Below are 25,811 nucleotides of genomic sequence, written 5' to 3'. Positions count from 1 at the left end.
TATTGCAGCAAAAGAGATGTCGCAATACACGGTCTGCCATTCCCAAGGCGGTGGAAGGCGAGTGGGAGGCAGAATATTTTCTGGGAAGTGTATGTGTTTTTTCTGCCATTGCTCCCAAGCGCAGGCTCAAAGGAGTTCTAATTAGTGGGCGGTTACGGTAAAGTCTGGCAGCGGAGAGGTCGCTAACGTTGGAATGGCACGGATGTTCGGTGTCTGATTTTACCTTAGCGTAGTATGATAAACTTGGGAATGTTCTGCGTAGATGTAAGGACCATTCGTTGGACTCAACATAGAGACTTCCAACAGGGCTCGTTCTAAAGGCACCTGTTGCCGGTCGTATACCCAGGTTGTGGATTGGGTCAATAATCTTAAGCGCAGTCTCTGTTGCGGAGTGGTACACCACGGCTCCGTAGTCGAGGCGTGATTGTACGATACTCTTATACAGGCTAAGCAGACATTTCCTGTCACTGCCCCAAGTTGTTCGAGAGAGCAGCTTGAGGAGGTTCATGGTCTTCAGGCATTTTTCTTTAAGGTATTTTAAGTGGGGAATGAAGTTAAGCTTTGTGTCCAGGATAACACCTAAGAATTTGTGTTCAGGGCTAACAGTTAGTCTTTCTCCATTAAGGTTAATGTCTGGTTGTGCTAGTACACCTCTCCTGTTTGAAAATAAGACACATGTGCTTTTTTGGGGGTTGAACTTAAAACCATTCTCGTCCGCCCACCTTGAGAGTCTATTCAAGCCAAGTTGTAGCTGCCTCTCGCAAATGCTAGCATTGCATGACCGGAACCCTATCTGTACATCGTCCACATAGACGGAGTAGAAGAGTGTGCGAGGCAATACGGTGTGGAGGGAGTTCATTTTAACAATAAATAACGTACAGCTCAGTACTCCACCCTGCGGTACACCTCTCTCCTGTAAAAATGGTCTAGACTGTATTTTGCCCACGTTTCGTAACACGAAATGTCCTGTCAGAGAGATAGCTTTCAATTATTCTCAGCAGGTTGCCGCGAATGCCCATTGCGGAAGGATCCCGAAGGATCCCGAAGCGCCACGTAGTATCATACGCCTTCTCCATGTCAAGAAACACTGATAACACAAGCTGTTTGTGGACAAACGCTTCCCTGATGTACATTTCCATGCGTACAAGCTGGTCTGTCGTCGATCTGCCTTCTCTAAAGCCACATTGATATGGATCTAATTTCTTGTTAATTTATAGATAATGTACCAAGCGAGTGTTTATTATCGTCTCAAAAACTTTGCATAAGCAGCTCGTCAATGCTACAGGCCTATAACTATTTGCCAAAGAAGGGTCCTTACCCGATTTCAATATAGGAATTATGATGGCTTCTTTCCAAGCAGAGGGAATGTGGCCGGACGACCATATAGAATTGTAAAGAGAAAGCAGCGTTTTTTTGTGTTTCAGGCGGCAGGTGTTTTAGCATTTTATATAGGATGCGGTCAGAACCGGGGGCAGATTTGTTGCAGCTGTTTAGGGCTGCCTGAAGCTGTGCCATGCAAAAAGGTATGTTGTATGCCTCGAATTTTGTGCTTTTCCGGTCTAGTGGTTTTCCTTCTATTTGCGTTTTGTACCTTTGGAATGTTTCAGAATAGTGCGACGAGCTGGATATCTGTTCGAAATGAGCGCCAAGAAAGATCGCCTGGTCTTCCATGCTGTCGCCTTGAGTATTCACCAAAGGCAGCGAGTAAGGCTGTCGACCCTTTATTCTGTTCACTCTATTCCAAACCTTTGTTTCATCAGTGTATGAGTTAATTCCCGATATATACTTTCTCCAACTCTACCTTATAGCTTGCTGCCGCGTTCTCCGGCCCTGGGATTTGACCTGCTTGAAATTAACTAGATTTTCTCCTGTCGGAGAATCCCGAAGTAAACCCCATGCCTTGTTTTGCTTCTTTCGCGCTTTTCGACACTCATCGTTCCACGACGGGACACGGTGTTTTGTGGACAATCCACTTGTTATAGGGATACATGTAGAGGAGGTGTCAAGGAGAAAGACCGTAAATATTCAACCGCAGCGTCTATGCCTAAAGCCCACATGTTGTCCCAGGATAAAGAAGCAAGACTTTCGAACTTTTCCCAGTCAGCTGAGTCAGTTCTCCAGCGAGGTAATTGTGGAAGGCATTCGTTAGACATTGGTGTGCTTAGAACTACAGGGAAATGGTCGCTCCCGTAAGGGTTTTTAATAACTTTCCATTTAAAGTAAGGTAGAAGAGTAGGAGATGCAATGCTAAGATCTATTGAGGAGTATGTTTTGTTTGCCAGATTGTAATACGTGGGCTCCTTCCCATTCAAAAGACATGCACCTGAAGAAAAAAGGAACTGTTCAATCAGGCGACCTCTCGCGTCGCAGGGCGAGTCGCCCCATAGGTTGCTGTCTGCATTTAAATCTCCAAACACAAGGTATGGTTCGGGTAGCTCATCTATTAATGTTTCGAATTCTTGTTTGTGAAGCTGAAAATGCGGCGGTATATATAAAGAGCAGATGGTTATCAGTTTAGTTAAAAGTACAGCTCGAATGGCCACTGCCTGAAGGGGCGTTTGTAGCTGTAGGTGTTGACAGGCTATAGATTTGTCAGCTATGATGGCTACACCGCCTGATGATGCGAGAGCATCACCGCGGTCCTTCCGAAAAATAACATAGTGACGAAGGAAGTGTTTACGTTTAGATTTCAAGTGAGTCTCTTGGACACACAGCACTTTTGGAGTTACTTCATTAAGGATTTCTTGGACATTATCGAGGTTGCAAAGCAGGCCTCTGATATTCCACTGAATAATTAGTGTTTCCATATTAAAATAAATTTTGTGCTATGTGTAGAAGAGAATGTACATCGTTTAGCTTACAGCGCCCTTTTTAGGCCCTGTAATTGGAGTTTTGTCTTTCCTGGAGCGGTTGACAAAGTCACACCGCTCCTTAGGCGTCAACTGCGCCTTCTGACAGGGTGTTGTGTCCATGGCCTCTTGAGAGGCGCTGGGCACGCGCTCTTGCGAGCGGTGTGTTTTCGTGGAGGCCTTGTCTCGGAAGACAAGGCCTTGGAGCCCACCGTGCTGGTGGTTGATGGGCTTGTGTTGGCCTCTGAACTGTGCTGACTGGTGCCAGCACTAGCAGGGGCCTCCGCTGGGGTCAAATTCGGGAGGGGTAGGGCAGCCTTCGCTGCTCCCACCGTGGGGGCGGGTGCCGTTGCCACACGCTCGCTATGCGTGGCGCTGGCGTCCGCCAAGTGCCGTTGTGGTACTGCCCCCCGACGTACCACTTCGACGAAAGTTGTGCTCTGTGCAAATGTTGGTGAGATGCGTTGTGGTGCTTCTCTGAAAGTTATGTTTTCTTTTACCCTTATCGTAATTATTTCTTTTTCTTTTTTCCAGACAGCACATGATCGAGAATATGCAGGGTGGCCACCGTTGCAATTGCTACAACGGGGCTCAGCCTTACAGTCATCTGCAGAGTGATCATTGATGCAGCATTTTGCACATGTTAGCCGCCCCCGGCAGCTCTGGGAAGCGTGGCCAAACCTCTGGCATTTAAAAGAGCGTCGCGGGTTGGGGATGTACGGTCGTACTCTGATTTTGATATATCCAGTTTCTATTGTCTCTGGTAACGTGCTAGAGCCAAAGGTAGGTATCAGATGTTTAGTTGGCAGCTCCTTATTGTCCCGTCTGATCTTTATTCTTTGTACGTTTATTACATTTTCATCCTTCCATCCTTCCAGGAGTTCTTCTTCGGTCAAATCCATCAAGTCAATGACAGAAATTACGCCTTTGGCCGTATTCATGGTTCGGTGTGCTGTTACACTGACGGGGATGTCTCCAAGTTGTACAAGGTTCGTTAGCTTGTCGTGTTGTGCTTTGTCTTTGAATTCGAGTAACAAGTCGCCACTGGCCAGCTTGGTGATTTTATAGCCGCCTCCAATGGTCTCTGTGAGATACTTCGCCACAATGAATGGTGAAATCGTTCTTGCCATCTTGTCAGGTTTTTCACTGTGCCCAACGTGAAATTTCGGGAAAGTCTGAGTGGGTTTGAGAGAAAACTGAAATGTAGCGTCGGTGCGCCCCCTTTTAGAGGGACGATCGGTTGAAAAAGGGTTGGAAGTTCCCATGAAATATGTTGAGTATTCAGCGACGATGCCAGTCACCCACCACCGAGCCCGACAAGGGGACAAAGCAAGGTATGTGATGAAACAAGCCCTGCCATGCCAACTGTACGTCGTCGCTATAACCGCATATGTTATAACCAAGGTAGGCCATACCGCACCAGGTTAACCCTCACCGCCAGGAATGTTGGACGTTATCAGAAGAAAAAGAAGACAGGAAAGACTAAAAGGGAGAGGGAAAGACGATGATGTGCGAAGAGAGAGACAGGAAAAGGCGACTGCCAATTTCCCCCAGGTGGGTCAGCCTGGAGGTGCCGTCTATGTGAAGCCGAGGCCGAAGCGTTGTGTTGCCTCCGCCGGGGGCCTTAAGGGTCCAAACACCCAGCATCGGCTCAACCTCCAGGATCCCCCTTTTCCCAGACACGGCGAAGCCGCGCACGGCTACACGCGGGAGGGTCCAACCCTCGTGTGCTCGGGTACGTGGTGTCGCAACACACCAAACGCCTGCTTACGCAGACGCCCCTGCGGGGCATTTTTCCATTGAGACTTTGATGGCGCTGCTATTGCGCACGGGTGGCCACAGGTGCGCAGTGACATTGTATCTTTCATATTTCGCGGGCTTTCTGTACTTGCGAAAAAAGTAACCCCCGATGTGCTCCTTGATGTAAACGCCTCATTCTAGCCAGCCTTACGATTATCTACTTCAATCTAATGAAGAACTTTAAACAGAACTTCAATTGAACAGTTTGCTAAATACGTTTCTTTAAATACTCATATGTCAGGGATTAAAAATTATTGGAGATTTGTAAACTGTAAGGAACATGCACTTGGCATCATTCGCGTGAAAGGAGTCATTGTTTTTACTTCGGTGCAGGATAGACAGAACACCAACCTTCCATATGTTTTTTGTAGCTTTCAGGAAAACAAGGTAGGTACTTTTGGAAACGCCGGACCATGTACTCAATAGTAATTGCTAATAACGTATAATGTATTCAGTTACGTGCGCGGCTTGCGTTCGTATTTTAAAGCCTTATAAAGATTGTATCACACGTCCTTGATTACGTTGTGAACAATGCTCTCGTCAGGGGGTCAGGGTAGCCGAAACAAGTTTTTGTATTCTTTTATTGGTCAGTGACTGTCTTTTGTCCTTTGAACGTGTTGCCTCCCGACCAGACGTGTTTCCGTGAAAACATCGATTTCAACGCATTTGGTTGTAGGAAAACCTGGAAATTTCGCCACAGGACGAAGCAACGAAAGCGTTAGCAATGTTTTGCGTTGTAATTGAGCTCGCACGCTGTCCCAACAGCACGCGAAGCTTGATGGCGCAGCACAACCCGCGAGATAACTGCTGATGTGCAGCACGAACATCCCTGGCAGATAGCAGGCATCTCACAATGCAGACTCAATGACGTACACCGGCAGCAACGTTACCAACATCGCACCTCGATGGTGAATGAGATGAAACCGACATAAAGGCGTCAGCACTTGCCAGCTCTCAACGAAAGGATTAAATAGATTTACCTGGCAACTCACTATCCATTTCATATTCACCATTCTACGCACCACGGAGTAGTAAGCACGCAGATGTTATTCAAGAACGCCAATTCGTCATTTATGCAGTCAAACGCAATGCACGTCTCAGGAGACTTCATACCACCTCATGGGCGGTTCGCGCATGCGACATCCAGGAGACGAGAGTGCGGCTGTGGTCGCGCGAACGCACCTCCACAGTCCGTACAACTGCTATTGCAACAAAATGAACGCAAACATGATTTCAGTGAGGCAGAGCTTGCTTAGGGCTCACGACTTCACATTTATTGGAAGCTTGAAGAAGTCCGGCACCTTTTTTCTCTTATTCTAAACAGGAGAATCAGTATTGCGGAGATGGCAGCCAACCCTGCAATAAGGCGCACGAGGTTGTCGTACGAGCCCATGGTGTCCCTGAAATAGCCTGTTAGGAAATAGTATAAAAAAAATGCAGTGGAATGAGTTAAGCATCACTGTTCAATACTATAGGCGCGGAAGTAAACAGGAAAGCAAAGTGTACTTCGTATATTAGGTTAGGCTTGCGTGTAACGCAGAAAGCTACGCGGCGCTGCACTTTAGCACCCACGCGAACTACTGCGTGTCGCGTTTGCACTCGTGCTGAAATGTTGCGTTTGGGTTTCACATTGCGACTTCGGAAGAAGAAATAATTAATAACATGTTTTTACGATGCCGACACCGTCAGGTTATACTGGATCATTGCGCGCGCCTAATTTTTCTGCCCATGCCTGGCCGGGGCCCACGGTATGAAGCCAGGCATACAAAGGCGCGGTCGACGCCTGACTCAGGAACTTTGTCTATGCATGCCTTAAAACTGAGATTGCTTAGGCGGTGTATTTTAAGATATTACAATAAAACTCCACGCAGTGATAATAAAACATTCAGAAAAGCTTTCACCGAGAGGGTACGTTTGCAGCTAACATGAACAGGCTGAGCGGGGCGAAACTTGGGTTACTAATTGCTGGTGAGACATCTTATTTGGAACTCTTGCGTAGCAGACTGATGCTATAAACCCCAACAATGTGCACACTTGTAAAATATCTGACAGTTTGAGCTGAAGGTGAGACAGTGGCAACGATACAACGATTTAGCGTTGCGTACTAGCTCCTGCTACGGTGCTCCAGCAATGCGTGGAGGCGGCACGGCACGACGTAGCACGCGAGACTACTACTGCTGCACGGAAGAAACAGCACCATAGCAATAACAGCACCCAGGCAATCAACACGCTGTCGCGCCAGGAATTACGGTAACGGCGTCACTGCTACCGACATCACGATGGCGGACGTGTACAGTAAGACGGAAATCTGAGAAATCCTTCGGCCTTAGGCAGCGCTAGATTTTGCTTGACGTGTACTGTCCTTTCCGCCGAGAAGAGTTTATGCACCGCAGTGTGGCAAGCGCGCAGCTGCTTCGTGGGAACGCGAATGTGTCTGTGCACAACGCTGCAGGCAGCCGCGGAAGCCAAAATGCTGCCCTGGCTCCGGCAAAGCCGATAGCCCGGAGTGTCAGGGTGATCAACCATGTTACACTGCGCCGAAAAAGATGCAGCACTAGCTAGGCTGGTTCCACACCCTGTGTAATGGTGACGTGGCTTCGACGCGTTTGTGGCTAAATGCAATCCAGGTCTCTGTATAGCCCTAGTAACACTACATACGCGCCATGCATGGTCGTCAATGCCATGCCAGCCCGACAGCGGTGGCGCGAACGCCCCTTCAGTGACCTAATTGCTGTCGATTAAAACGACCCTTACAGCAAGATAAAAACTTATGGTAGGTGCAAAATTGGAACGTGCCTATGCTAATTTGTGCACGAAAAAAAATGAAGGTGGGAAATGTACTGCCATACCAGCCCTGCGAGCATACAAAGAAAAATTTGTCATGTAAAAATTGAAGGCCCAGAAAGAACACTGCGTCTATTCTTAAAGCACAAGCCATCTATGTATACTGTGGTGACCCTAAAGGAAAAGTCATTAGGGTGCAATAAGTAATAGTGGTAAAATGACGCAACTGCAATAAACTAATTGTATCGACAGCAATGAAATTGTCCAATTGCGAAACTGATAAAATTTAGATCACCTAAACAGCGTTTTCTATTGTAATATTTTCTTTCGAATGAAAACTTGTTTTTGTAGCAGCAAAAGGAATTATAACAGGTTTCTACAAACAATGGGAGCATGCAGATTAGAAAACCTTCACATTTTTCTTGCTAAGTTAATGATGAGCTAGTTTTTCTAAATTGCCACTTGAGCCTTCAACGAAATGCCTTATATCTATGCAGAGTTCCAGCGTGATTTCGAAGCTCTGACCTAGGCTGAACAGTAAACGAGCCCGGGCCTTACCCAAGCCCACGGCTTCAAGCCTGAGCCCGGCCCGGACCCGTCAGAAATCGCTTCAAGCAGCGCGTCCGGCACGAAGGCCCGTGAAGTGCTCTAGGCTATGCCGCGAACATCTTAGGACAAATGATTTTGGGCAGTTAACGCAAGGACATGAAAAAAAGGACAACACGAATGTCTTAAAATTAAATATGGGGTTCCAAGCAAGAAAACAACTTTCTGATTATGAGGCACGGCGTAGTGGAAGACGCCGGAAATTCGGACCACTTGGGCTTCTTTAACGTGCACCTAAATCTAAGTACACGGGTGTTTCCGCATTTCTCCAACACGAATGTCTGAACGGGTGTGGGGACTAAATGGGAAAATATTCAAAGGTACGTAGAACAGTATGTATATTTGTAATTATTGGTACATACTAAGAAAAAAAAAGAGTATCGCTTACTCTTTTCGGAGAGTCTGGACTCGCCACGTATACGACACACTTTGTGGGAGACACCCGAGCTCTCTTTCGGCAGAGTCCCGAGACTATCTGGGCTCGATACAAGGTGGTTACGTGACTCCACACACAATAGTCATGCAGACTCTCTTGTAGTAGTCTCCTAACCTTCTCAAAAGGGTTACATGACTACTGCTGAGGGAGTCCGTTAACTATTCTGCATGAGTCAGACGACTCAAGATAAAGGGTCACATGACCACTGCTGAAAGATTCGGGTAACTATTCTTGATGAGTCTGATGACTCCAGCAGTGTGTGTCAAGTTACCCTTAGTGAATGGTGCAGGACTCTTGCAAATAGAGTAAAATAACTAGTCCATGTTAGTTGTTTGACTCACGGATGGCAGTGTCGAGCCGCTTTTCAAAATGTGTCACCAACTTTTGCTGTAAGTACCCACGACTACGGCTAGTTTTCAAGATGACTACTGTGAAAAGACAACACATAAGAAAGAACCCATAGCAAACTTGCCAAAAAGAACGTTGCAGGTTAGCAACAAGAAGTCAACATTTCATCACCCTTTGTTGTCTTCTGGAAAATTCAAATGTATCAGTCAGCACAGAATCACCATGAAAGCAAGACAGTTCTCATTACCATTAAACTGGAATCAATAGCCAACCAAGCAAAACAGTCTTAAATGAACATCCAATATGTGGCCTGCAGGTGCATATGCATGACACTGCAATGCAACTCAGAACCGTAATGAGACCCCAAAATATTATGTAACTCATGTAGAAGTTCAATTCAGCACAGCACAAGTCTCTAATGTCAAAACATTTTTAAGTTAAACCTATTTCACTGTTCTTTGAGACGTGTTTTTATTTAGAACTTACGATTTAACATTTTAAGCAAGTAAGCAACACATAACAAATAAAAAAGGCCGCACTTAGGTACAAAGGAGACCCAGATAATCAAGTGCAATAAAAACAATATTCCAACTTAGATTACATAATCTATGCGTTCTACTATGCTTGCTGAAAACAACTGGTTGGCAATTGATAATCCAATCTAACAGTAAGAACAGCTGTCTTACCTTATGGTACTCTTGTTGGCACTTTTCCCCCTCAACTTGTGCGTGTTAGCGTCAGTTGAAAATTGATCTGAAAAATACCACATTAAAAAGTTGTGCATCAATTTTATTGACATACAACATGCAACAGTGTATAAAAGCTTCAATCAGATATTACAAAAGTAAATACAGCAAAATTTGTACTAATTGTTTATTTATGTTGACAAACATACATTTCGAAGACGAAGTATAGTATCTGACACAGACAATTTCACAGATTGCAATAACCACCAATACAAAACTTGCCATTATGCAAACACGCTGCCAAAATATGTAGCACAGGTAGCTGTATTTTGTTACGGCGAAAATAGCACATGAATAATGAGGACAAGGTAGGATGCAGAACACATAAACTATACCCAGCTGCATGCACGCAGCTGTAACAATACACATGGTGCACCAAGATCCAAAAGAAACAAAGAGGAAGATGTGAGGAAGGCTTCTTTTACTCATCACAAGCTATCCTGTAAGAGCAGATTATGCACTGGCTGATCTCTACCCTCAGCACATGCGTAAATAAGTTATATTAGGTGCCACATTTACAAATCACTCATACAATGTTCTTGTGATTGTCCTTATTCCGATTTTTAACTTGGAAAGCATGGCTGAGTTACGTAAAGTCTCTCTACAGCATGGCACATATACAGAAAGAAGTGTTTCTATATACACTGGAGGCAGGCACGTATCCAGGATTGTTTTTCCGGGGGGGGCCCACTACCTCCAACATCATCATCATCATCAGCAGCAGCAGCAACATCATCATCATCATCATCATGCCCAGCTACATTTTTTCCTCTTGATGTCAATTAGAATATCGTCTATACCCGTTCGCACTCCGATCCAAACCGCTCTTTCTCTCTCTTACCGTTATGCCTAGGAATCTTCGTTCGATCGCTCTTTGCGCGGTCCTTAACTTGCTCTCAAGTCTCTGCCCCATATGTCAGCACTGGCAAAATGCACCGATTGCACACCTTACTTTTCAATAATAATGGTAAGCTTCCAGTCAAGAGCTGGCAATATCTGCCGTATGCGATCCAACCTATTTTTATTCTTCTGTGAATTTCCTTCTCATGATCAGGGTTGCTTGTGATTAATTTGCCTAGGTAAACGTGCTCCTTCACAGTCTCTAGTGGCCGACTGGCGATCCTGATCTCTTGTTCCTTTGTTGGTGTTGTTGTTGTAGCCTTTGGCACGTGTGGCTCCTACCTACGATGGGGGATTGGCCAAGAAATGGGTGGATTATTCCAAAATAATATAGAGCATAAATTTCCTAATATCTATGCGGATAGCATTGAATAGGGTTGAATTACCGGCTAACATAAAATCAGGAAGGTGCTGTTGAATGAGGAATAATTATTTTAAAGGTAATAAAAAATAGAATTTAGCAGGACATTCGTTAAATTCTGTAAGGAATGTTTGGACAGCGAAGCATGCATCCCTGTGGCTGAATCCCAAAGTGGACGCCCCGAATAAAAGAATTGCAGGTTCTGTGAAGTCCAGGCCAATTCTTCGAAAGGGCATCTCCAACAATCTTTTTCTTAACGCAGCAAAGCGGCGGCAAGATAGAAGAAAGTGCTGTATCGTCTCCTCTTTCTCACAAAGAGAACAAAGGGGAGAGGGAACCAAACCCGACCTGCATAAATTGAAATTTAGGGAGGGAATGCGGCAGCGTAATTTGGTGAGGCAGACCTCAAGCATCTTTGTGTAACAAGATTCGCTATGCCAGGGAATTGCCAGGTGTTTATACTCTGGAGAAGCTGTCAAATGTGGGTTTCTGGGTTTCTGTGGGTTTCAAATGTGGTTTCTGTGAAATAGGAGTTTCTGTATCCTGTTCATTACTGTTTCTAAGTGAGGTATCGTGACTCCTCTTGGGACTGTATGCAGGTCAGCTTAGAATTTTTCCGCTGCTTTTACTATATCTTCAAGATTGCTGATGATATTCCCCTTTTTATCTTTTAGTGCATACATCATGGTTTGTCCTACACCAGGTTTCTTTTTTACTGATTTCAGGCTGCTTTCATTTTTACGGCTTCTTCAGTGTTTCTCATGTTTTAGTTTCGAATATCAGTTATTTTCGCCTTGTTGATCAGTTTTGACAGTTCCGCGAATTGCGTAACGCTGTGCGGCCGCCAGTCCCATACAACCGCCTAGAGCGCAGGACTCTGCGATTCTATACGTACTGCGCTCACCGCGAAAGGTTAGAAAAAGACCCACATAAGCACAGCATGGAAGTGGCTACGTGAGGCGGTTCGACCGATAACTGTAGAAGCGTCATTCAAAACAAGTAATTCTTCTCCACTTCCGGCGGCGTTTTCTCTACTTCCTTTTTCAATAAAAAGATGTTGATCCATAAATAGTATCATAAACAACGCTTAACTTTTTTATTATTCGCTTTTGCTTGCAGTTTGGTTGTTGCCTTGGCTCTCTCTCTTAGTATATCGCTTAATTTCTCAACTCCTTGCGATTTTTGTTTCCAGTTGCCAATTTTGCACGAAAAGTGCTATACAGTTAGGGAAAAACGGACGAGGTAACGGGCGACAGTCATCTTGCTTATTGGTTTAAGGGTTATTGCAGGGTTTCATGATGGACGCTCTTTCACATTATTTTATTTCCCACCTTATCTAACCCATATCACGTGTATATGGTTCCGGGCATCTGCCAGCGTCGCGGCCAGCCGTAACTCAAGAAAATAATGAAGTAAAGGGAAAAGTTAAACGCAATTGGCGTTTTCTCCGGCCGCAACTCGTTCCATGAGAGTACAGACCAACTGAGTAACAACCGCATCCCTCTCGTGATCCCAGGATCAGCCTAAACAAAGAAGGTTGAACTAACAAAAGCAACAGATATGCGCGTGACGGTTAAATAGATGGTGACAACTGAACGCATCGCGAGTTCATCGCGGGGGTGCGGAATCTATGAGAAAACTGTCCTTCACATTACAAGAGGTGCCGATAACTACTGCCGTCTAAAACGAGTGAAGAAGGCAGCATAATGCTGACCGATGAACAGCTGTCAAGTCTCATCTGGTGGCGCTTTAGGAATGTGTGAGGAGTGGTGGCGTGGGTGGGGAGGGGGGGGTATGCCACTTGATTTCGGGGGGGGGGGGGCGGGCCCCCCCGGCCCCCCCCCCCCCCCTAGGTACGTGCCTGACTGGAGGTCATGGAAGGATGACTGACACATACCTCTTTTAATTCTTTTGTCTTTGTCTTTATGATTACCTACCACAGTAGTCTTTTGTAGAGTGAAACACATTCAGATAATACACTGTGGGTAACAAAGTGTGAATACCTGTTCTTGATTTCCACCTTTCTCTGGTGTCCCGCTAAGGTGAGATTGGTGCAAAAAGTTGTCTTCTTAATGTATGCGTTCCCACAAAACAAAACAGGAGCAGATGATAAGCCACATTAATGGTGCGTGAAATAAAACATCTGTTCTCAACTTACCACTGCCATTCCAATCTGGTGCGATTTCCTGCTTTGTTGTGTACTCTAGCACAGGTGCTACGCAGTTCACTTGGTGCTCAAAGCAACTCTCACACCAGAGCAGGATGTCAATTTTGTTTTTCAAACTCTGGTTATGGGGGACAATTGCAAGCTTATAGTTTTGCTTTGTATCTTCAAAATGTTGTACAGCAGGGTAGAAAGCAAGAACAGATATTTATAATTTGGGTTCCCACTGTGCATTGCATGGATATGTTCCAATGAACGATAAAACTATTAGTAGATAAACATATGAAAGAGAAGAGAATTAAGCTCGAAGTCCACCTTATCAGTAACTGGGAATTTTATGTGCAATTGAAATTTTGTGATTCCTAGTGACGAACAGTTTTGACAATATGTGCCAAGGCAACTAAGTCACTCATGCTCACAAAGGAAACAAAATAAAAACAAGCAAGATTGCAAGAAGTTCCGACTCGCAATCTAAAGTGAGACACCTCACATGACTGACTTATGTATTTACTGAGCATAAATTACATCCTGCGCATAATCTGCTTGTACAAGATGACGAACAATGAGTTACTGTTGCTTTCTCTCTGGGGCATTTGGCTCTCCTGAACACATGCACATTGTGTGGCACAGCTGCGTGGATGTAGCTGGGCACAGCTATTATTCAGCATCAGTCTGTTTTTATGGTCCTGTTCTATTATCGTTGTAATTTATAATTAGCAAATAGCCTAACTATTAGATTGATGAGCTCCATTTTAAACAAAACATACTGACAGATTTCCCTGTTTATCGCTAACAAAGAGATGGGCACATCATTTCAGATTTCAAGAAACAGCTGTGGAACAGACAAAATGCTGGACAGAAAATCTACAATGACCAGTACCTTTTTTATTAAATGCCATGTACTAGCTCTTTCTGCAATGAATACCATTATTACCAAAAATTGTAGCCTGAAAAAATAATTGGGAAATATTTACAAAAGTGACAGAGATTAGAACTGCATGTTAATTTCAAATGTATTCTTTAACAACATCACAATAATTGAAGTTTCATTAATTTCAGCAAAACGCTGACATCACATTATTGAAGATAGTCAGTGCTGAAGGTATTGTTAGTTTGTAGGAGTCCTCAGACTGGCAGCTCTGAAATATTTGTCACCATATTTGGTGGAACATGCTTTGCTCTTTCAGCTATTAATTTGCCGAAAAGCCTTCTGTAAGCCTTGTGGAACAATTCTGTGTGGAAGAGAAATCTATTTGATCATTACTTTTTGGGTATATGTATCTCAGAACTGGTGGAGTCTGAGGTCTTACAAAGTAGCCGTTATTGAGTACTGTAATTCTAATGCCTGCCGCTGCTATAAATTTCTGTTAGTGAAAATTGTCGCACTGTCATGAAGCAGTTATGTTCAATAATTAGTGGCAGTCAGCGCTGAAACACTCAGTACAAAACACAAATAAACATATGGAGTCAAAATTTAAATGTCCAACAATGTCACGTCTCAAGCAGTGGCGTAGCAATAGGGGGGGCCGTGGGCCCCGGGTGCAAGGGGCCTGTCGAGGGGGGGAGGTGTCACATACGTCTGAAGACATCCCTCTTTACGCCGGCTACACCCGGGGGGGGGGGGGGGTGACAGAAGCTGATGATGATGATGTGTGTTGTTTTGTGGCGCAAGGGCCAGGTTTGGCCAAAGAGCGCCATGACAAGTGGTAATGTTAACGATGTATTATGGAAGATGTGACTTGGCTGTAAGGTGGCCTAAAAATAGTCGCTGTAAAGTGCGTAAAATCTATGTACTATAAAATTATGGCGATGACTAATGACGAATACTGTGAACATTATTATCCATCGTTGAATGATGCAAAATAAAAATATATAGGAGGGTAAAATTATTTGGAGCACTGCTGCCTCGCCAGAGCCCTTGAAACACAAGGGCCTAGAGGCATGTGCTATACTAAAGAGCTATCACAGCGGCATCCTCTGAGAGAGGACCCGCTACGAACATGTAGGGCTAAAAACATGCAAGACAACATCTTTCAGAAACCTTAGAACTGCGTTGGTGTCAAAGGTTCTGGGCCGAGTAACATAACAGGATGAAGGGGGATGCGCTGCCGGTATGCTAAGGGAAAATGCTTCTTTCTTTCAAGTTCGGCTTCCCGACACTTCAGGAGGACGTGCAGGACGGTCAGCCTCTGCACGCATCTACCGCAGGTTGGAAGATCATTTTCAGTGAGTAAATAGTTGTGCGTGCCAAATGTGTGTCCTATTCGGAGACGACAGAATAGGACATCTGTTCGGCGTGATTTTGTTACGGAGGGCCAGAATCCTAACTGTGGCTTTATCACGTGCAGCTTATTATTTGTTTCCCCGTCCCATTGGCGTTGCCAGTGGTTCCGTAGTTTCCTCCGTAAGAAGGGCTTCAGATCTGTGACAGGAACTGCAGCGGTGGGATTAGCAGAATGCCATGCAACTGACGTGGCCATCTGGTCCGCCAGAACATTACCTTCGATGGCCCTATGACCTGGCACCCAGCATATAATCACATGCTGGTTAGATACATATGCTTTACATAAGACGGAATGGAGTTCAATTATAACAGGATTTTTGTGCTTACAGAACGATATCAAAGCCTTCACAACACTTAGGGAGTCCGTATATATAACTGATTTTTTGAGTGTTGATTTCCTTATATGCTTCACGGTCGACAATATTGCGTATGCCTCAGCCGTGAAGATGCTAGTTTCCGGATGCAGTACGTCGGATTCCGAGAAGGATGGACCGACGGCTGCATAGGACACCCCGTCGTGTGACTTCGATGCGTCTGTGTAGAACTCCGTGCAGGAGTGTTTGTGCTGGAGTTCCCGGAAATTCATTTGGATTTCAATGTCTGAAGCGTGTTTTGTAACTTGCATGAAAGATATATCGCATTGTATGAGCTGCCACTCCCAAGGAGGTAGCAGCTTGGCTGGATGCATTAGGCGGAGCTCGAGGAGTAGGACGATTACGAAACAGTGTAGCATATGTCATATCATTAATGGTGTTAAAACAGGGATGTTCGGGATTAGAGTGTACTTTCAAAAAATATGTTTGGCTTATGTATGTTCTCTGGATATGGAGTGACCACTCATTCGACTCTGCATATAAACTTTGTAGGGGACTCGTTCTGAAAGCTCCTGTGGCTAAGCGGATACCTAGATGGTGAACAGGGTCTAGCATCTTTAGCGCGCTCGGGGCGGCAGAGTTATATACCACGGCACCATAATCTAATCGTGACCGGATGAGGCTCTTATAGATATTCATTAGACACTTTCTGTCACTACCCCACGTAGTCTTAGATAGAAGTTTCATTAGGTTCATTGTTTTTAGACATTTTTCTTTCAGATATTTAATGTGTGGTATGAAAGTGAGTCTACCGTCAAGTATAATACCTAGGAATCTGTGCTCCTTGTTTACAGGTATTTGGTGTCCACACAGTTCTAAGCAAGGATCCGGGATCAGGTCTCTCTTTCGTGTAAAAAGAACAACAGAACTTTTGTTAGGATTGATTTTAAATCCATTTTTCTCTGCCCATTTTGATACTTTGTTCAAGCCATGCTGTACCTGTCTCTCGCACACTGCGAGGTTACAGGACTTAAAAGCTATTTGAATGTCGTCCACATAGACAGAATAGAAAATGGTCGTGGGTAATGAAGCACGAAGCGTGTTCATCTTCACGATAAAGAGCATGCAGCTAAGCACGCCTCCCTGGGGTATACCAGTTTCTTGTATGAAAGGACGCGACAGTACATTGCCGACTTTTACCCGGAATGTACGATTGGACAAGTAGTTTTTTATTATGTTTAGCATATTGCCATGAATGCCCATTTCTGACAAGTCTCTTAAGATGCCGTAGCGCCACGTTGTGTCATAGGCCTTCTCCATGTCGAGGAATATGGATAAGAAAAACTGCTTGTGTACAAATGCGTCCCGGATATTTGCTTCTACACGTACAAGATGGTCAGTTGTGGAGCGCCCTTCTCGGAAGCCGCACTGATAAGGATCGAGCATTTTGCTCTGTTCAAGGAAAAAGATGAGTCGCCGATTTATCATTTTTTCAAACACCTTACAAATGCAACTTGTGAGGGCTATTGGGCGGTAACTTGCCACTGAGGAAGGGTCTTTTCCTTGTTTCAAAACAGGGACCACAATGGCTTCCTTCCACGCCATTGGAAGGTACCCTGCATTCCAGATGGTGTTGAAAAGTGCGAGTAGTGTAACTTGCGTATCCGTGTGTAAATTTTTGAGCATTTCATACATGATTCCATCCGATCCTGGTGCGGAGCTCTTGCATGCGCACAAGGCAGCTCTCAATTCAGCAATACTAAAAGGACGGTTGTAAGGCTCATTCTCTCGCCCTTTTCTTGTTAATGGCTTACGTTCTTCTGTTTGTTTGTATTTCAGAAAGGATTGTGTATAATTTGTTTGACTTGACACGCTCTCAAAATATTCCCCAAGTGAGTCTGCCTGGTCTTGCAGTATATCGCCCTGTATGTTTACCAGGGGGAGTGAATGTGTTTCTCGCCCTCTAATCCTATTAACTCTGTTCCAGGCTTTGGCCTCATCCCTAAAGGAGTTAATGCTCGATAAAAACTTGTGCCAGCTTTCTCTTCTGGCCTGCCGGCGGGTTCTCCTACCTTGGGATTTTATTTTTTTAAAGTTGACAAGATTCTCTGCGGTGGGAGAAGCTCGCAGCAACCCCCACGCCTTGTTCTGATTCTTACGGGCGGTCCGACATTCACTGTTCCACCACGGTACACGTGGTTTGCATGCCAAACCACTTACTTCGGATATGCATCTTGATGCGGTATCTATTGTGAATGCTGTAAGATAATCCACAGCAGTATCAATTTCTAAAGAAGACAGGTCAGCCCATGAGATCCTAGAGAGAGTTCGAAATTTCTGCGAGTCGGCTGTGTCTATCTTCCACCTAGGAGCTTGTGGAGGATATTCGTTTTCTTTAGATGTTCTTATCAGTATGGGGAAGTGGTCGCTCCCGCAAGGATTGTTCATACCTTCCCATACGATTTCAGACAGTATACACGGGGAAACTAGGCTGAGGTCAATTGATGAAAATGTTCTGTTGGCGAGAGAATAATATGTGGGTGCCTTCTTATTCAGCAGGCATGCACCAGAAGAGAATAGGAACTGTTCAACAAGATGACCTCGCGCATCTATACGAGAGTCACCCCACAGGCTGTTGTGCGCATTGAAATCCCCAAGTACAACGTAAGGTTCTGGCAATTCATCTATGAAGGACTGAAATTCATGGTAACTTAGTTTGTAGTGTGGGGGTATATAAATTGAGCAAATAGTGATAAGTTTGTTTAGCAAAACAGCTCGCACTGCCACTGCTTCAAGGGGCGTTCGTAGCTGTAAAGGTTGACATGCTATACTTTTATGCGTGACAATCGCCACACCACCCGATGATGGGACGGCATCATCGCGATCTTTGCGAAAAGTTATGTACTGTCGGAGAAAGTTTGTGTGTTTGGATTTTAAGTGTGTTTCCTGTAAACACAGCACTTTTGGATTGTGTTGGTGGATGATTTCCTGCACATCATCAAGGTTTCTAAGAAGACCTCTGACGTTCCATTGTATGATTTGTGTATCCATATTTAAAGTAAGTTGGTGCTGTGTGTACGGAAACGGAAAGATGCCTTAGATTACAGAGCTCTTTCGAGGCCCTGTAATCGGGGTTTTGCTCTTTCTGAAGCGTTCGAGTGAGCCTCGCCGCTCCTTAGGCGCTTGGTGCGCCTTGAGGGTAGGTGTAGTGTCCATTGCCTCGTGTGAGGCGCCGGACACGTGCTCTTGCGAGCGAGAAGTCACTAGAGAGGGTCCCGCCTTGGAGGGCAAGACCCCTGCGCCCACCAGCCCGGAGGTCGATGGGGCTCCCTGAGGAATTTGGCTGCGCCGGCTGTTGCCAGCGCAGGAAGGGGCCGGGGAGGCCGGGGCAACCTCGGCTGCGCCAACCTTCGGGGTCGATGATCCCTCATTCAGGGTTGACGGAGCAGCGCTAGCTGCAACCGCCGTGGGGGCAGATGGCGTAGCTGCCGACTCACTGCCCGTGGGTCGGACAGCCGCCGGAGGCCGTTGTGACGCTGCCCCCTGACGCGCCACTTCGGCAAAGCTTTTATTTGGTAAGTATGCTACCCGCCTGCGTGCCTCTTTGAATGATATGTTTTCCTTTACTTTGATTGTGACTATGTCTTTCTCTTTTTTCCAGGACGGGCACGACCGCGAGTATGCGGCGTGCTCGCCTTCACAGTTTACACAATGGAGAGTGTTCACCCAAGCTTCAGAAGTATGTTCGTGTGCACTGCACTTCGCACAGGTTTGACGGCCTCGGCAGCTCTGCGAACTGTGACCGAAGCGTTGGCATTTGAAACATCTAAGCGGATTTGGCACATATGGCCTAACACGGAGCTTGATGTACCCGGCCTCTACAGACTCGGGCAGAATACTTGAGCGGAAAGTCAATATAAGGTGTTTGGTCTTGATTTCTTTGCTGTCACGCCTGATCTTAATTCTTTTAACATTGATAACGTTCTGGTCACTGAAGCCCTCCGTGAGCTCCAGCAAGTCATCGTCCGAGACAACACCGCGGCTTGTGTTCATGGTACGGTGCGGGGTTACTGTTACTTGGGTCTCCCCCAAATGACACAAGTTTCGGTAGCATCTCATACTGCTTCTGATTTTGGAGCTCCAAAAGGAGATCACCACTTGACACTCTCGACATCTTATATCCTGTACCGAAAACTTCGGTCACAGACATGGAAACAAGGAAGGGTGAAATGGATCGCACTAGTTTGTCTGGCTTTTCTGAGTGAATCACGTGGAATCGAGGAAAGTTGTGGACTCGTCGTCCGAAAAATTGAAAGAGATCTTCGGTGCGCCCTCGTTTCTGAGGGCGATCAGGAAGTTTGGGGAAAGAAGTTTCCATGAAATATATAAAGATTCGGCAACAGCGCCGACCGCCCACCACGGAGCCCAACGAGGGGACGCGGCAGAGCTTGCATGCAAGTCTGCACGACGTCAGCCGTACGCCGCCACTATAACCAAATATGGTGTACCCAAGGTTGGATAACCACACAGGGTTAACTCTTGCCGCCGAGGAGAATGAAGTAAATGGAAGAGAGGAGAAGACAGGAAAGGTAAAAAAGTAAGAGATAAAGACGAAGATTCGAGAGGAAGAGATAGGAAGAGGCGACTGCCGATTTCCCCCGGGTGGGTCAGTCCGGGGGTGCCGTCTACGTGAAGCCGAGGCCAAAGGGGTGTGTTGCAGCCGCCGAGGGGCTGTAAAGGTGCAAACACCCGGCATTGGCTCAACCCCCAGGATCCGCTTTTCCCCCGACACGGCTAAGCCGCGCACGGCTACACGCGGGAGGGTCCAACCCTCGTGTGCTCGGGTACGTGGTGTCGCAACACACCAAACGCCTGCTGATGCAGACGCCCCTGCGGGGGGTGACAGAAGACCTATGGGCCCCGGGTGCCAGACGACCTAGCTACGCCACTGGTCTCAAGTCTACATTTCACAGAGCTGTCTTTTATTGTGTTAGTGTGCCAATACCAATTGCACATTCACAAACATTTTAGTATTGCACTTCTGGCAAATGCAGGAAAATTCACCGTCTTTAACAGAAGCCCTTGGGAAGACAGCCCAGATTCGCTTCGACAAGAGGACTTGCCTTAAGCTTTGCGTCGCTATGTTGTAGGTCACTGTAGCAAGGGGAACGTTTTGCTGATTGAATATTACTCGAAATATTTTTATTATTTGTACTAGAGGTTTGAAAGGAGACCCAATTGTAGAGTTCTGCATGCAGATTTCATATATTCCATTAGTTTAGCTGCTTCTTGAGTTATGTCCTACACAACGGCAAAATACATAGTGATATTTGCGGGCACGTTCTGGTGTATTACATTTTCACAAAAAGCAGTGTGCTGCAGCTAACTGAGCTCCCTGTAGACTGCAAGGTGCCGATATCTATTCACACAGCAAGTAATGTTACTAGAAGTATGCAAGATTAGTAGGCAGGCAGGCAGACCTGCCTACTAATCTTGCATACCTCTCATGTACTCTGAAAAAAAATATTGCGAACACTTCAATAATTTTTGCTCACAATAGCATGAGAATGACCTTGTGCACTTATAATTGTCCTATACAAATTAAATTTGGCATACATACTCTTCAAGATAAGCAGAATACCAATATCTAATTGAAATTGCAATCTGTAAAAATTATTTAAAGTGGCCTAATATCTTTTGCATAGTTCCAGTAAGTGTACAAGCTGTTTGGATAGGTATCGCCACTTTGCGGTATACAACTAGCTAAATAAGATACGGCATGAAACTATTTGCGAAACTTTTATACACAAGTGCCCATAAAAATATGTTGCCACTATGTAGGACATAACTAAAGAATACCAGCTACACAAAAACCAATGACAATTCAAATCTACATAAAACTTAGAAAAGTTGTTTCGAGGAGCATTTCCCCTTAATAAGTGGGTGTCAGTGTTTCTACCAAAGGGTTACAAAATGCCTTGAGGCATACCATAGGGAGTTTTATAAATAGCACACGCAAGCATCTCCCTAAAAAGCCCCATGCCCTGCTTGCATTCCTTAGACATATTTCTGCATTCTGTTGTATGTCACCGTTTGCATCCCTTAACACTGAGGGCGCAAAACCAAAAAACAGCCTATTACTACACTTAATTTTTTGCCTGTAAAGTGGTTGTATGCGAATGGGGGCAGCCAACTCTAGCATGAGAATAAACAAATATTTGTTCTTGCATTAATGAAACCAGTCAAAATATATTCTCGCAAATCTGGAAATGAATGCACAAAGAACCTTGCTGATTGTTACATTAGAGTCCCGAACAAGATCTTTTGATGTTTATAATTCCCAATTTAATTCACTTTCCTCTAGTAACTGGGCTCTGACCTAGAATACTCAGTGTAGGAGACTAACCCAAGCCTGGAAGCCAATATTTAAATCTGAAATAGACATTCATCCCCTGACCACATGGCACTGCTACGTCATCAGAAGAAGCACGCATCCATGGACATATAGTCTGTAAGATTATTTTTACACGATCTGTAGCGTTGCTCTTGCACTAACAAATTCTGAAAATTAGGAAATACATCTGCTATTTAAAGCACTGCTGCAAACCCGTGTGTTTGAGAAATGCAATACTGAAAAGGTGTAATACAACCAATGTGTGCATGAAACCTATGCTGCCTTTGACATTCGTCAGTGTGGCAAATAAGCACTGAGAAATGCGACGGGTATCAGCTTTCATGTCTCAAACCTTGTATGCGAGTACCAGTATCTTTGCAGTGAAAGGAAGTCACATTATTACCAGACTTATGAGGGGAACCCATGTTTCTCTAGTTCAATATTTTCTTTCTTGTGCTCCTATATCCTTGAGTTTTTCAAAAATAATAAGTGCTTGAAATAAATACTCTATATTGCTCTTAAATTTCTCCTGCACCAGAGCCCGTGTTATGTTACATTTCTTGAACACATTACGGTGCTGTAGATTATCAAAGGAAGAAAAAGTGCCGTAAGTTCGCATTTTAGCCTTCTGTACAACAAGAATTAAGAACCTATCAACTACATCCACAAGTACAAAAGAACTACAAGAAACGGGGCTTAAAGGCAGGTATACATTAGAATAGCAGGAGCTGATGGTGAGGATTCTAGAAGGGAACTATTAAAAACCAGATACTAAAGACACATATGAATTATAATAACAGCAATATTTGCAAAGAATTTGAAGAGACAAATAGAATACCTGTTCGAATCACTCCACCCCAACATTCATCCATGCTTCGATAAGCGATCACAGCCGGTAATGCTGTTTGGGTAGATGGAAGGTGAGGCACAGCTGTGAAATAGGTAGCACATGTAGAGGATGATGATGATGATGATGTGTGGTTTTTTGAGGCGCAAGGGCCAGGTTTGGCCAAAGAGCGCCATGACAAGTGGTAATGTTGACGATGTATTATGGAACATGTAACTTGGCTGTAAAGTGGCCTAAAAATATTCGCTGTAAAGTGCGTAAAATTAACTTGTTATAAAATTATGGCGATGACAGATGACGAATACTACGAACATTAAAATCCATCGCAAAAGAATGATGCAGAATAGAAAATATATGAGATGGTAAAAATGCCTGGAGCACTGTTGCCTCGCCAGAGCCCTTGGAACACAAGGGCCTAGAGGCACGTGCTACACGAAAAAACTATCGCAGCGCCATCCTCTGAATAGAGGAGACGCTACGAACATGTTGGGCTAACAACATGCAACACAACATCTTTCAGATAACTTAGGACTGCGTTAGTGTCGAAGAGCGGTTCTGGGCCGAGTAACATTACAGGATGAAGGGGAATATGCTGCCGGTATGTTAACGGAAAATGTTTCTTTCTGTCAGATTCGGCTTTCCGACACTCCAGGAGGACATGGAGGACGGTCAGCCTCTCTCCGCATCTCCCACAGGCTGGATGCTCACTTCCGGTGAGTAGGAAATTGTGGGTGCCAAACGTGTGTCCTATTCTGAGACGACAGAATAGGACATCCGTTCGGCGCGATTTTGTAGTAGACGGCCAAAATCCTAACTGTGGTTTTATCAGGTGGAACTTATTATCCGTTTCCGCATCCCACATGTGTTGCCAGTGATCTCGCAGCCTCCTTCGCAAGAAAGGCCTCAGATCTGTTACAGGCACTGCAGCGGCAGGGTTAACAGCTTGCAATGTGATTGACGTGGCCATCTCGTCCGCCAGAACGTTACCTTTGATTCCCCTATGGCCAGGGACCCAGCATATTATGATGTTCTGGTTAGTTGAGCACGCTTTGCACAAGACCGAATATAGTTCATTAAATACGGGATTTTTGTGTTTGCTGAGTGATATTAAGGCCTTCACGATGCTGAGAGAGTCTGTATAGATCGCTGCTTTCGGAAGTTTCGATTTTCTTATGTGCTTTACAGCAGAGAGTAGTGCGTAGGCCTCGGCCGTAAAGATACTTGTCTCCGGATGCAGTACATCGGATTCCGAAAACGATGGGCCGACCGCTGCATAGGATACCCCGGCATTTGACTTCGAAGCATCTGTGTAAAACTCTGCGCAGGAGTGCTTGTGCTGGAGCTCTAGGAAATGCATTCGGATTTCGGCCTCAGGAGCGTGCTTTGTAACTTTTATAAAGGATATGTCACACTGTATCACCTGCCACTCCCAAGGAGGTAAGAGCTTGGTTAGGTGCATTAATCGATGCTCGAGGAGTGGGACATGCATTTCCTCGCTAAGCTCCTTCACACGCAGCGAGAAAGGCTGTCTTATACAGGGACGATTCCTGAAAAGTGTAGCGCACGTCATATCGGTAACGTTATGAAAACATGGATGTTCAGGATTGGAGCGTATTTTAAGGAAATATGTAAAGCTGATGTATGATCTCTGTAGGTGGAGAGACCATTCATTTGATTCTACATATAGACTTTGTATGGGACTCGTTCTGAAAGCGCCAGTGGCCAGCCGGATTCCTAGATGGTGCACTGGGTCTAGCATCTTTAGTGCGCTCGGGGCGGCAGAGTGATAAATCACGGCACCATAGTCTAGTCGCGATCGAATGAGGCTTTTATATAGATTCATCAAACACTTTCTGTCACTACCCCACGTAGTCTGGGATAGAAGTTTCATTATATTCATTGTTTTCAGACATTTTTCTCTAAGATGTTTAATGTGGGAGACCAAAGTGAGTCTGTAGTCAAGTATGATACCTAGGAATTTGTGCTCTTTGCTGATAGGTATTCGTTGTCCACACAGTTCTAAGGAAGGATCCGGAACCAGGCCTCTCTTTCTTGTAAAAAGAACGCAAGAGCTTTTGTTAGGATTTATCTTAAATCCATTCTTGTCTGCCCACACTGAGACTTTGTTCAGGCCATGCTGTACCTGTCTCTCGCAGACTGCGAGGTTACAAGATTTGAAAGCTATTTGAATGTCGTCCACGTAGACAGAGTAAAAGATAGCGGGTGGTAATGAAGCACGAAGCGTGTTCATCTTCACTATAAAGAGCGTGCAGCTGAGCACGCCTCCTTGGGGTACACCCGTTTCTTGCGTAAAAGGGCGTGAAAGTGCATTGCCGACTTTTACTCGGAAGGTACGATTTGACAGATAGCTTTCTATTATATTATGCATATTACCGTGGATGCCCATTTCTGACAAGTCTCTTAAGATTCCGTAACGCCACGTCGTATCGTACGCCTTCTCCATATCGAGGAATATGGATAAGAAGAATTGTTTGTGTACAAATGCGTCCCGGATATTTGCTTCTACACGTACAAAGTGGTCAGTTGTGGAGCGTCCTTCTCGGAAGCCGCACTGATAAGGATCAAGAATTTTGCTCTGTTCAAGGAAAAAGATGAGTCGCTGATTTATCATTTTTTCGAACACCTTACAAATGCAACTTGTGAGGGCTATCGGGCGGTAACTTGCCACTGAGGAGGGGTCCTTGCCTTGTTTCAAAACAGGGATCACAATGGCTTCCTTCCATGCAGCTGGAAGGTACCCTGCATCCCAAATGGTGTTGAAAAGTGTGAGTAGTGTAACCTGCGTGTCATTGTGTAAGTGTTTGAGCATTTCATACATGATTCTATCAGATCCTGGTGCGGAGCTGTTGCATGCGCTCAAGGCAGCTCTCAATTCGGCAATACAGAAAGGACGGTTGTAAGGATCATTCTCTCGACCTTTTCTTGTAAATGGTTTACGTTCTTCTATTTGTTTATAT

General features: G+C 45.0%; 1 long non-coding RNA gene across 1 annotated transcript in view; it reads right to left on the bottom strand.

Moving 5' to 3' along the window:
* Nucleotides 1–5,977: 5,977 nt before the first annotated feature.
* The window catches only part of LOC135904320 (uncharacterized), a 115,050-nt gene continuing 95,216 nt past the window's right edge, over nt 5,978–25,811 (bottom strand). The window contains exon 4 of the long non-coding RNA XR_010565094.2: nt 5,978–6,059. This is a non-coding gene — a long non-coding RNA (uncharacterized lncRNA). The remainder of the gene's footprint in view (nt 6,060–25,811) is intronic.

The sequence above is a fragment of the Dermacentor albipictus genome, chromosome 2 (assembly GCF_038994185.2).
Source record: "Dermacentor albipictus isolate Rhodes 1998 colony chromosome 2, USDA_Dalb.pri_finalv2, whole genome shotgun sequence".
Classification (NCBI taxonomy): Eukaryota; Metazoa; Arthropoda; class Arachnida; order Ixodida; family Ixodidae; genus Dermacentor; species Dermacentor albipictus.
The sequence above is the reverse complement of the archived record's forward strand: the minus strand, read 5'-3'. Positions and strand labels throughout refer to the sequence as shown.